Source organism: Molothrus aeneus, chromosome 2 (assembly GCF_037042795.1).
Source record: "Molothrus aeneus isolate 106 chromosome 2, BPBGC_Maene_1.0, whole genome shotgun sequence".
Classification (NCBI taxonomy): domain Eukaryota; kingdom Metazoa; phylum Chordata; class Aves; order Passeriformes; family Icteridae; genus Molothrus; species Molothrus aeneus.
Genome location: NC_089647.1, coordinates 43790752 through 43801463, shown reverse-complemented (window position 1 = coordinate 43801463; position 10712 = coordinate 43790752).

Here is a 10712-nt window from a genome sequence, read left to right as displayed (position 1 = left end):
TCTTTCTTAGTGTTTATACGGTGCAGCTGGAATTGTTACTCAGGTGCTTTAATTAAAACCAAACCAAACCAAACCATGCAAATTAAATCCATTAGGTGATTTCTGAAGACAAGCTTTCTCTGCTTGTTTGTCAATGGATGCAGAGAGCCCAGACCCAACTTCTGATCTTTAAAGACATTCTGCACAGGAGGAGGTGCAAGGCTTCCTGAAGTTAGCACCTCTCTTTGGAGTGTTTGCAGGCTTTTATACAAGTGACAGCAAAGAAGAAGTTGCACAAAACTTGTTCATTGGTCACCTTGACCAATGCATTTCTGCACATGTTCTAGCTGCTCACTGCATAGAGGCAATCTGATATTAGCATGTCAGGTTCCTCTCAGGGGAGTAATTTTTATCAAGGTAATTAATCTTTAGTTATCTTCAGACAACCTTGCTCTCTTCTCTCCAGTCTCCCTAGACAGGAGGTGATCCATCTTTGGCATTAACACACCCTTGTCATTCTTGTATCTGATTCTCCACTTTGAGGAGGACCACAGTATTGGATCACAATACAGATGATGCAAAGTCCTGAGCTCACACAAAACTACTCCGAAACTTCAAGTGTGTGTTAAAAATGTGAAGGTGGACTGTGTCCTAGAGGATTTGATATTGGATCAGGCATTATCAAGCTACTTTTGACTTCTTGCTGAATCAAGAATACTTTGGCCTCCTACAGATGGTATGAAAAATTATAGCCATTATAAAAGAGGCTGTATCAAGTGCTAGGGTAGTGTGATGGAAATGAAGTGTTTTGTTCATGCTTGATCTATATTTAATCTGAACTGAAAGTGATCCACCATGCACAAATTTGGAACCAGGTCTGAGTCTTCTACTGGTCAAGGGAAATACTCTAATGAATGACCAGTATGCTTATTGCACTTGTTATAATTATATATAGTTTTACTTAATTTCAGCTCTGTTTAGGTAAAACATCCCTTTCATTATTTTTCCCAGGACTGTTAAGGGTAGAAGATAAGATAAGAAAAGATCCTTCTGAACTAGTGGATCTAGATACTACAAGGCATTTGGCTATCACATTATTGTGGCTATATAACTTGAATATTGTGTTGTAGCAATTTTAAACAATATGTCAATTCTGCACAACATTAGGGGTTCTTCTCCATCATCTGGAATTAGAACTAGTCTGCCCAACTTTTTGAGTCAAACAAATTAACTAAAATAAAAAATACCAGGAATTTCGATAAAAGCTTGATTGTTTTGAAAACAAAACAAATCAATGTTGTTGTTATACAACAGTAGGAGATTGATTATTCAAGTACAGTAAAAAACACTGTATTCTATGAAATAATGACAATATTAAAAGACATGCCCCAGCTTCAGCTGAGTAAATGAAGATGCAATATTTTGCCACTTAACAAGTAAGTGACCACAGTTACTTTTTACTTTACAGTTACTTCCAGTCAGTATCTGGAAGGTGAGTAGAAATAGATTTGTAATTGTGTAACTATGAAGAAATGTGTAACTTTAAAAAAATACATTGTCTAGAACACCTGGTATTTGGGATACTAGGTACATGTACCAGGGTGTCTTCGTAGATAGGTAGATAGTTTTGTGACCAGTTCCATACGGATCTTTGACCCTGCCAAACTGGGACAAATGCAAAGGCAGGACATATACTCCTACAAAAGCAGCAGCTCCAGTCTCCAAGAAAAAACAGGCTGATGAAGGTTCTTCCTTCATCATTGTTTCACTGTGTAGCACAACTATCTGACTGTGAAATGATGATCTCCAAACCACTTTTTACTGTAATTCCTCTCATTCTACATCAAATAAATTTGGATGTTAAGAAGTCTTCTGTAATTTTTGAAGGCATTTTTTCACTAAGACTTCATTCAAGCTTGATCTCTCTATGCCATTCACCCATTCATTAAAGCTACCTCAGAGAGCAAGTTTCTATTGCTTTCCACAAGTTCAGAGAAAGAATAAGAATTGTCTTTGATGACCTTACTGCATTTCTTTGTATAATATAAGCTTTTTTCCGCAATTCTACAATGTGCTGTTTTCCTCTCTTTTCTATTTATTCCTCTGATCCTCAAACATATGCTGGAAGAAGTAGCAGATTCATACAAGAATATGGAATATATATTTTTAATTCTTGATTAACCAAATCTTTTATCATGCTCTCAAAATGATTTGCATCTGAGGATGCTGGGATAGGTTTCCCTGGAGTGATTCTGAAATACACAAAGAATGTTTTATAACAGTAAATACGGTGCTTCTCACAGGCAACTCTTCTCTAGGTTAAACATTCACACTGTCTGGATGGACAGCAGTCTATGTTCACAGATTTATGTGTATTATTCACCCATTTTGCACAGTATGGTCTTCTGAAAGTTCACTTGGCAAGAAACAGTTTTTGCTAAGTATAAAGTGTGAAATCTGGCAATAAAGTTTTAAATTAAACCAAACATTTTTCAGCCTACATTCTGACAACTGCTATCTTACTAAACAGTATCAGTTTCTAGCCAGAATTATGTGCCATGTCCACCACCAACTTTTCAGAGCAACATACAGCTTCTGAGGTACCACGTATCACAAGGCAACAAGGATGGGCAGGGATGACTACATCACCTCTATTGAAGATTTGGTGAATGTGACCCAGAAGAAAGAATAAATTGAAAAAGAACAAGTAAAATGACATTATTGTCTTTCAAATATATTGCCCATTGGAGAAGTGTCTGTAAGAGTAAATACATCTGGGGGAATCCTGGTCAAGTTGCCATTAAGGTAAATGATGCTTAGTCCTGTTGGCAGAAGGGATTCTGTCTTGGGAGACCGTTCTCAGCCCTGACATTTGCAGGTGAGAACAGATGCATCAGTGTAGACTGAACCTCTCTACTGTATATATATCAAAAAGATAATATACTTCTGAGTATTTAAATGCTCCCTTCCTGAGTACAAATCAGTTACAGGATGGTGTAAATCAATTACTTAGCCAACAAGTTAAAACTGATTATGTTGATTGTGTAGCCTCAGACTCCTAACTTTTTTCGTAATATGGAAACGAGGTGGATCGTTCAGACTCATGCACTGTTGAAAACCACTGGGACCTCCAGCATTGCATTCTTTCACATACAGGACTGTGCTCCATCAATGACCATTTCCCAGTACTCCCAGAGGCAAAGACGCGCCCTCTGCAGAGGGCAAAGCCACAGTGCACCAGCACTCTCCTTAAAAATAAGGTCCAAATTCCCATAGTTCTCAGAGGGAATGAAGCCCCCAGCCTCTATTTTGACAGTTTTGTGGCCCTTGGCTCGGCTGGACCTGCCCCTGTGGCAGGGGTTGAGCTCAGTTCATTGGGAAAAAGAGCACCTGGGAAATGGCAGATCAAAACAAATCAGCCTGCACTCTCAGGAAGAGCAGGACGTGCTGGCATTGTGGAAGAGATCAATTATTCATTAGGTTCCTCACCGGTGACTTTATGTACTGCCTCTGCTAAGCCTCTAGTTATATTGGAAAAACAAATAATTAAGCAAGGAGTTTGACTATTGGTGCTAAATAAGCATTTTAAAAGGCAACCTATGGCAACATATTTGCTAAAAGATTTGAGATTAGGATAAGAGAGATGCAATGATGTGTGAGGCTATAGGGATGTAGAGTAAATGAGGGAATTTCCATATACATAATAAAAAGTGTGTGTTTTTCACACAGGAAAGGAATTTCCACTTCAACCTGGCCATTTACTGCAAGTGCAGCTAGATCTCTTTCTGTTTGTGTAAACCAGCTCCTTCTCCCAACTGGATCTGCTGCTCACTCAAATACAGCCAATTTTTTGTGCTGATGGAAGCAATTTTTCCTTTTAACACTGTTCATCCTTCTATCTTTCATGAGAATATACACTGAAGTGAATGGTGTGGAGAATACTAGTGTACAACCCATGCCAGAGATAATAGCTTCAGCCCTCAGTGTATTTTGACCAGCCATCTCCCCATCATCCAAGCACTCTGTCTCAGGCATCTCTCACAAACAGCAGAAGCATGAAGCAGTGATGGTGATATTGCCCTGTTGTTGAATGAAGGCTTTCATCTTACCAGTGCAGTTGCTCTGCAGGTTGGCACATCCTAGTTCCTCACAGCTTATGTTGCATTTGGTTTTGTATCACCTGTGTTCTAGATTTGTATCACTGAAGGGGTACTGGGGAAAGACAAAGGTGATACAGAGACCCCATCATCAGAAGGCATGAAAAAGCATTTTATTATTAGAAATTCACAGTTCTTATAGAAACAATGGTGGACCTAAGACCTGATTGGCCTCTAGGAATCTTCTCTCACCTATTGGACAAGAAGGAACAACTCCTTGTAAACATCTTTGACAAACAGAGATTGCCTCTCAAGTGTAGAGATTGAGATAATAATTGTTTGAATTCTTTCTCTGAGCTTTCTCACAGCTCCTCAGGAAAGTCCTGGCAGAGATGTGTCTCTCTCTGTTCAGAGGATATGTGATTACCACAGATTTGGCCTTATTTGTCTGATGGGTGGGCTGGATGTCACCATTCTCCAGTTATTTTCCTTTTTGTTCCTATTATTCACCTGTATCTGTAGCTTCCTTACATCACCCATATGACAATGGAGCTTGGAAAGGTTGCTATTCTTCAGTGTAATAAAGTGATGGTTGTACTCCCCAAAAGCTTAATTATGTGTCCCTAATATCAGGTCTTTTCTCCTACTATAGCAGAAAATCTCCTTTGTATTATCGTATCTTAATTTAAACATAACCTTTGTTGTTCTTTTTCTGTTCTTAATTGAAAACAGGCAATCTGTTCTCTAGTCAGTCAACTGGTTACCAAACCAAAGATAATCAAAGCTAATAAGTTTAGTCCCTGAAACAATATACCTTGATAGCTCAAAATTGATTAACAGCACTCCAGGTCTCACTTTTGATACTCAGTCTTGCAGCTGTCTGTATGGCAAATTTTACCTGTGCTCAAATTCTTTCCAGTGCAAAACCATTTACATTCCACTGCCATGCATGGTAGTACCTTGTGTAAGTGTGGCCACCAGACAAGTTTAGGTGACCTAGTTCAGGACCAAATCATATAAGGATCCCACTTGGTTAAATAAGAAAGCAAAAGTAAAAATAAAGATGAGGAAGTGATTATTATTTCTTTTTTTTTCTTTTTTTTTTTTTTTTTTTTTTTGAGACATGAGAAATACTGAGAAATAATACATTTTTGACACAGAGAGCTCAGGCAAAAGTTATCAGTTTGTTGAGATATTATAAGCAAACTTCTCTTACCAGGCCTATTTTCTGTACACAGGCTCAGAGATAGCTCAGAGATCCCTTCATGCTTGGACCCTGGCCAGTCTATTCTCTCTTCCCCAAACTGGCCTCTCTATTTTAGGGCTTCAGTGAAACCTGACATGTCTTAGAAAGTGTGTGCACATGTCTGAGGATGCTCTCCTCACTGTGTTCTGCATTCATCACACTCAGCATAATGTGTCATGATTGGCCTAGTTTGAGAAAAAGTATCTCAAGTGTTCTGGTTGCAATTCTCCACCGGGTATCCACCAAGTAAGTTCATCTGCAAAAAGCTGAATTAGTGAGGTTTTGTGACCTTACAGTTCCAGGTTTGATTATGTCCAGAGGAACTGGACACAGGACTTAGAACATCCCAGGACCCTGAGTTCTAGGTGCTTCTGTATCACCATAGTTTTTTCAAATGTCATGCCATTTCCCATATATACTAACAGAGGCATTCATCCCCAGCCTAGCTAGGCTCAGGCACATGGGTCCCACTGTGCAAACACTGTAGGCTGCTGGGTTTGCTCGTGGTCTGCTTTGTACATTGTAGATGGCAAAGTAGGTTGCATGCAGGATGCCTCTGTGAGCACCAGGTGATCATGTGAGCAGATTTGCAGAGTATTTGTATGGGTATCTGGCTTTAAGGTTGGGTTGGACTTTCTAGTCCTGTCCTTACAAGCAGTGCATTTGGTCCTTTTCCTTATAAAAAAAATGACCACAGTGTCCCAATTTTTCTCAGAATTGGAACATCTAATGAATATCACTTGCTTTGGGAATTCATCCTGCTCACATTTCTGCCATAGGATAACTGGGATTCTGCGTGATAATGCACAAGTAATCCTGGGAATTTATACTTGAAGAGTTTCCTTCGTTTGAGAATTCACAGTGCTTAAAATTTAATTCATATTACATTACATTACCCATGTGAAGTAAGTAAACATTTTCCCCAGTGCAGAAACTGAGATGTTATGAAGATCAAGACTTTGTAGGCTGTATATCTCATAGACACCTGTATAAAAAATGACCTTATTTTTGAAGGTAGTAAGTACTTAAGGTTTCTACTGACTTTAGCCTCTAGCTTTTTTCCCCTGCTTTGGAAAATACTGACTTAAATAAATTGCACTGCATCACAGAATGATGTGTTAAATGTGTTCACATCAAGAATCTGCCTTTGGTCTGATATTCAAAGAGAAATCCTTCTTAAATTTCTTTTATAGTCCTTAATATTAGGAAAAAATATACCAGGAAAAAAAAACAAAAACGTGAAAACAGATAACAGACCACTACAACCCAAACCAAAAAGGATCTCATATATGTGTCTCATCTAGAAGCTGATAAGATGTATGTTTGTCCTTAATTTCTCTATGGGACAGTACAACTTCTAACAGATTTCTTTATTGCTGGGCAACAAAGCAATCTTGCTGTGCTACAGATTTAACCAATGACTTGCAGGAACTGTCACAGTGTGAGAAGCACCACCAGGACCTGTGGGAGCAACTTATTCCAGCCTGTAACTAATCAGTCACTGGTTCTGGGAAGCACTCCCTGCTACTGTGTTTAAACAGGATTCCAACAGGAATAGAAGCTGGCTGGCTGCAGGAGAGCTGTTTTTAAGTGCAAGAGGTTTTCTCTGAGTTCACACTATTACTGAAAGGCTGCCTGACCTTCAGGCATGTACAGCAGTTTACTGTATTTGCTTGCTGAATGAGATAAACTGACCTTGCATTTACTTTGGGATTAGATCTTGCTTGAGAGATTAACTGGGGAGCTGTGGCTTTCTTTTTTCTGGTCTGAAAAGAGATAAAATGGAGTATATTACACAACTTTGGACTACAACTTTGGGCAAAAAAGTGAGTCTATATTCAAAGTTTTTTGTTAATTTTACTATCATGATTCAGTGTGTTACATTCATCAACTACCTGCTTGGTAGCTGAGCTATTTCCTTGACAAGGTAACTTTACCTTAATCCAAAGATGAGCTTGGAGCAAGAAATACATGCTCAGGTCTCATTTACTCCAGCCTACAATTTCAGCTCAAGTCCACTTTAATGAACAGTGTACTGGATAGCTGGTAACACTTACCTGAAAGATGGCTGGCATAGGGATAGAAAAACTTCAAGCTGTAGCAGGATCTTCTCAAATGCCTTAGGTGAGGTTTTTACAGGGACAGACACTCTGTCATGTTCATGAAGGTGGATACCTCCAAATTCCAGAAGTGGAAGGTGCTAGTACTTTAAGGGGTGCTTCTTTCCTAACAGGTAACAGGAAGCCTCTATCAGGTGCTGTTTGAGATGAGGCTGGAATGGTAATACCACATTTATTAACCACCAATGTTTGCTTAAACAACTTTTCACTTGCTCCTCTTCTCCGTCTCCCTTTATTCTTTCAGCTGGATTAGTTCCCCCATCCCATTTACATGTGGCTGTATAAGCATCAGAGTAATGTGTCAAAAAAAACCCTGCAGTAAGAAACAAGACAGGGACAATCAGAAATGTCAGGTGAAAAAATGGAGCAGAGACTCTAAAGAGCAGTGTAAGTAGTGCTGCTGGGCATTGCCACACTCACAAAAATTAGATTCCCAGAGTTTTGTGGGGGGAAAGAAAAAAAAAGTAAAAATGTTTAAAATCTGATCTATGTGTGGTATAATTTTACACATGCACCTGAACTTACAAATACTGAATAGCAACAATTAGCAAGTTAAAAGCAGCTAAATGCATTGTTACATAACATGAAATTAGACTTAATTTTCTGGTATCAATTTTAATTTACCAATTTAGAGATTATAGATCTTGCATTATTTTTTGTTGATTTTTTTAAACATGCTTCCTACATTTACGTCCTAGACAGATCAACAGTTTTCTCTTAAACATTTGGCATTGACTACCTGTCAAAAATAGTATGATTAATAAGACAGGCCTTGAGGTTTCTCTAATATGGCAGTTCCTGAATTTATGTGCGCTACACTACAGACAAACCACATTCCACCTTAAAAAAAAAGCAAAGTTAACTACTCAAAAAAGTGTCAAAACAATATTCCGATTTATTTTTTCATTATTTCCTAATTTTTTGTTAGGTAAATTTTTCAAGTTTTTGAGTTTTCAGGATAGTAAAATATTTTGACCTGTAAAACATGCTCAAAGATTATAAATACTATTTCTTCTCTAGATATAAGAGTGATTGACAGATATGAGTGAAATCAATAAGGTTTAGGTAAAAGTATTAGATAAACTCCTGAAAATTGAATTCACAAATTCATAATTCAGTTTAAATTTCTTCCCTTGACAAATACAAAATTAAATCCTGGAACTGGAGAGCAAAAGTAAAGACCACAGAGAAATGTCTTATACCTTTTCAGATCACAGTCACTGTTCAGATTACAGAAGATTTTCAGTCCCGTTGGCCCTGTGGAAAAAGTAAATTCACAGAGGAATAGTCTTATGCCCCAATTTGAAAGGAAAACCAAAAGAAAAAAATAGTGAACCAATAATAATCATGTAAGAAAATTTATGGAATACATTAGCTTAATTGCAGAGGATACAAATAATCAAATGCAAGAGATGCATTTTGCTACAGATTGTAAAAGAGATGATTTGGAGTAAAAGAGAACAAAACCCCCAACCACTGGCCATCTACCATATTCTACTGGATCCCCAAGTGAAGCTCTACTGCCTGATGTGCTGACAGGATACCAAATGATTGTTTAGATATAAATCAAGAGCTGAATGTATTTGGGAAATGTTTCCTTAAATCTCCAAGTTCCTGCTTGCCTTAGTACTTTACTGTCACTCATCTACAAAAAAGGTAAAGACAATATGCTGAAAAATATTCAAAAAGGAGTGCATTGTATGCATTGATTATATTAGTGGAGAAAGTAGCTTTGGAAAACTCAGGTAACGTTTGTTGGGCCTATATGTCCATCTGACAAGTGTCTTCACAGACACATATATTTTAATGTATTTTCAGTCCTTGAGACCAATGCTGTTTCAAAGAATCATACTGACTATTCAAACACGGATAATTCTAAAATACAGGTCTTCATTCACATTAAAATAGCTATTGATATGGCATGAATTTAGGTGACTACTAACCATATTAGGTTAGGTTGTACAGATTTTATAAATGCAATTCATATACATTTCAATCCATGTAAAAACAATGAAAGAACGTTGCTGAATTCTGCTAGTGTTAAGAAAAGAAAATAGAGAAAGGCAGCCTTCCCACCAAGTTTAAAAATAGAAAATCCAGCTCGTGCTGTCCATCTGGGACCAGAGAGATGGTATTACTGTAGGTTTGTCATGTTTATTTCCACTTGAATTATTCCATTAGAGCGATAATTCCAGTATTTGTCACCAGATGGCACTGCAAGGACGTGATCCCGTAACCTCTCCTCATACTCCATTAGTGGCGCCATGAGGTCATCCCCCGCCATCACAAAGAATGCTCTTTCGGATTGCATTAAGCCTCTCCTCCTCCACTCCCTTATGTTTACCCCATCAGGCCTGCTGGCACAGCTATGACAGTTTTTAATATTCCTAGCCAACTGGACTTGGTAAGAAAAGCTTGACAGTGGAGACCAAAACCTGCCTAAAGTTAATTAGCCCAGATATTGTCATGAGCAATACTGAAGGCAAATGCTGTCTCTAATGGCAGGAGATGAAGGTCTCACCTGTGTCAGGTCATGCACAGAGGTTTGCTTCAGTTCCATGGCCTTGCAATTCTGAGCAGGATCCCAGCCTCAGGCTGTCAGCCTATCTGCCTATCTCATTCCCTGCTTTTTCAGTGCAGAATGTTGTGTTTTCCCTTGTTTCCTTTCTCCTCTCAAACAGAGCATCCTGTTCCAATTTGAGAGCACTCAGTTCTAGTGCTCTCTGACACATTCTGTCTGGCCTGCCACTGCAGCTTGAATTACAAGTACTGATCCTGTGACTCTACACAGATTTTAGGAAGTAAAAGGAAATAAACCTGGAAGTCCAGAGATGTATTGAGCACTAAGCTACAGTTGCCTATTGAGAAGTCAGTTTCAGCCCTATCACAGCTGTCATCACTGGAGTGCTGGCACCTGAGCAATCACATTGAAGTTGTGCAAAGGTAACTACATGTAGCGTCAGATCTTCATTTGCAGATCAAGGTGTGTCAGATCTTCATGTGCAGATCAAGCATTTTCAAGTTTGCAGCATAAAAAGCTCTTGAGCTTCCTTTCAGAGGTCTGATGCATTCCTTGTATTCAGCAGGATGCTGATATTTGGTAGGAAAGTAATGCTATGATACAGAAAATTAAAGGCTAGGACAGTTCCTTCTGACAGTCTAATATGACAATATGACATAACCTGTCTCTGTAGCAGACAAAATGAAAAGTACTGCTGATTTTCACCGCCTTTCTTTTTTTTCTTTTTTTCTTTTTTTTTTTTTTTTTGC